Below are 3,588 nucleotides of genomic sequence, written 5' to 3' on the forward strand. Positions count from 1 at the left end.
CACAAGCCGCAAAAGAGTCAAGTTAAACTTACGAGTTGTCACAAAGTCAAATCGAATCAAATTGTATTCGTCACAAACAAACAAATCAACAATACAATGTAATATAGTAATAATAAAACAGTGACAGTAGTAGTGGATAGGGGTCTTGTGTGAGTAGTAGCAGTAATGTTTGTAATAATAACAATAGCAATACAATGTCAAGTGTAAGTAGCAGCAATGATGTACAGTAAGCCGCAAAAGAGTCAAATTAAACTCTTCACGCGTAACTTCACTAGAAATGGGGCTGTTCAATCAGTACCGGAGGATCAGTACCGGAGGACCAAGCGCTTCTCTATCATTAAAACATCAACACGTTTCACGTGGACTTTAGAACGCAAATAAAGGATTGATTTTTAATCTTTTGAACCACTGACACCGACTATAACCACATTTCTTACGGTGAACCATCGTACATAAACAGATATCAGGCTGCAGCAAATCTAATCTCGGAATCCGGAGTCTAATCTTTGATTTGGTAAAACAACAGACTCTGGCGCTGCGTCTGCACCTAACGCTCTTATTAAAACAGACTATTCAGCCACACACGTCAGTATATGGTTCCTTCTGATATGACTGAAATATTCAGTATATGTTTTCATCTGATGTGACTGAAATATTCAGTATATGTTTTCATCTGATGTGACTGAAATATTCAGTATATGTTTTCATCTGATGCGCAGACGCCGGTTGTTTAACCCCCAGTTGCAAAATAACGGCTGTCTGTCTGAACGACTATCCGTTAAAGATGAGAGACACTGGGAGCAGAGATGAAACCTAGTAATAAAAATAAACCAAAACCCAAAATATATAAACACATATAAACACGTACATATAAACACGTACATATAAACACATACATATAAACACATACAACACTGAATAAAAAGTTTAGTTTACTCGGGTGAACCGTCCAGCATCGGTGGCTGGGAGACGTCGGACTATTGTGTTTAACCACGCAGTACAACACAACGGTTGTCCGTCTGTCTGTCACAACAACCATTTGTCATAACTGAGAGATATAGAGGAGGGATGTTTCACGGACTGCAGCCGTGATGGACTCGTGTTCGTCCCGACTGGACTGCGGTTTAGTTTTACCGCTCCGCTCTGGAGGTTCGTTTCACCGCAGCTCAAACACCGACAAGGACAGAAGAAGAAAAAGACCCTCTTCAACAGCTTACCTTTGTGGGTTGTACTTCTGGAGACTTTAGTTCAGTTGTAGGGAGACTGGAGACTTGTTTGGGTCCTGCTTGGACATATTCAGAGAGAGCGCTAGAGTCGCAGTTCCAACCGTCGCACTCGCACCGCAGAGCCGCGCTCGGGAGACTCGGCTCAGCTTATTTAAAGCGGAACCCCGGCCGACCAATCACAGGTTAACTCAACTCTTAGTTCCAGCCAATGGAGCTCTGGGGGTGTGCGCGTCTTTTTGGCCATGTTCCAATTAGGCCTCTTTCCCTCCCTCTCTTTCTCCCCCCCTCCCCTCTCTCTCTCCTTCTCCCTCTCTCCTTCTCCCTCCCTCTCTCTCTTTCTCCCTCTCTCCCTCCCTTCCTCTCTGCTGTGTCTGTGTGTGTGCATGTGTCTGTGTGTGTGCATGGTGTGCATGTGTCTGTGTCTCTGTGTGTGCATGTGTCTGTGTGTGTGCATGTGTCTGTGTGTGTGCGTGTGTCTGTGTGTGTGCATGTGTCTGTGTCTGTGTGTGTGCATGTATCTGTGTCTCTGATGAAGAGTTTGAGAGTTATGCTTGTTTTTTTGTACAGAAATAAGTCCTGCTTCACCTGAGAATAGGAGGATTGTCCAGGTGACACTCCTCCCTGTCCCGTACAGTGATACAGTATACACTCACCTGGACACCTTCTCATGGTGGAGGAACACCTGTTCACCTTCTCATGGTGGAGGTGGAGGAACACCTGTACACCTTCTCATGGTGGAGGAACACCTGTTCACCTTCTCATGGTGGAGGAACACCTGGACACCTTCTCATGGTGGAGGAACACCTGTACACCTTCTCATGGTGGAGGTGGAGGAACACCTGTTCACCTTCTCATGGTGGAGGTGGAGGAACACCTGTACACCTTCTCATGGTGGAGGAACACCTGGACACCTTCTCATGGTGGAGGAACACCTGTACACCTTCTCATGGTGGAGGAACACCTGTACACCTTCTCATGGTGGAGGTGGTGGAACGGTGTGGGGAATGTTTTCTTGGCACACTTTGGGCCTGTTAATACCAATCAATCATCTCTTGAATGCCACAGCCTATTTGAGTATTGTTGCTGACCATGTGCATCCCTTCATGGCCACAATTGACCCATCTTCTAATGGCTCCTTCCAGCATGATAATGCACCATGTCATAAAGCAAAAGTCGTCTCAAACTGGTTTCATGAACATGACAATGAGTTCAGTGTTCCTCAGTGGTCTTCCCAGTCACCGGATCTGAATCCAATAGAACACCTTTGGGATGTGGTAGAACGGGATACGTGCAATCAAGTTATTATGAGAAGAATTGAGGCTGTTTTGAGAGCAAAGGGAGGCCCTACCCAGTATTAGTATAGTGTTCTAATAAAGGGAGTATTACCCAGTATTAGTATAGTGTTGTAATAAAGGGAGTATTACCCAGTATTAGTATAGTGTTGTAATAAAGGGAGTATTACCCAGTATTAGTATAGTGTTGTAATAAAGGGAGGTCCTACCCAGTATTAGTATAGTGTTCTAATAAAGGGAGTATTACCCAGTATTAGTATAGTGTTATAATAAAGGGAGTATTACCCAGTATTAGTATAGTGTTGTAATAAAGGGAGGTCCTACCCAGTATTAGTATAGTGTTCTAATAAAGGGAGTATTACCCAGTATTAGTATAGTGTTGTAATAAAGGGAGTATTACCCAGTATTAGTATAGTGGTGTAATAAAGGGAGTATTACCCAGTATTAGTATAGTGTTGTAATAAAGGGAGTATTACCCAGTGTTAGTATAGTGTTGTAATAAAGGGAGTATTACCCAGTATTAGTATAGTGTTGTAATAAAGGGAGGCCCTACCCAGTATTAGTATAGTGTTGTAATAAAGGGAGTATTACCCAGTATTAGTATAGTGTTGTAACAAAGGTGTAATAAAGGGAGTATTACCCAGTATTAGTATAGTGTTGTAATAAAGGTGTAATAAAGGGAGTATTACCCAGTATGAGTAGTGTTGTAATAAAGGTGTAATAAAGGGAGTATTACCCAGTATGAGTAGTGTTGGTATAGTCTCAATACTAGTTCATTTGTATATAAAGCAGTTTTTTAAAACTCCCATTTTATCTCATTTTATCTCACATCATTGCTTTTCTGGCAGACACTCTTTAGAGAACCAAACCAGGTCGACTTTCAAACTAAACTCTCTTGTGTCAGTTTAAGACCTTGACAAAGGTTCTGTCATTTGAGGAATGCACGTGTTTTAATGGATTATATTGTTTAAAATGTTGTCGTACCCTCCTAAAGACCTCTTCACCCCCACTACCCCCCTGTACTAACCCTAACCCTAGAGACCTCTTCACCCCCACTACCCCCCTGTACT

Source organism: Argentina silus, assembly GCF_951799395.1.
Source record: "Argentina silus genome assembly, chromosome: 1".
Classification (NCBI taxonomy): domain Eukaryota; kingdom Metazoa; phylum Chordata; class Actinopteri; order Argentiniformes; family Argentinidae; genus Argentina; species Argentina silus.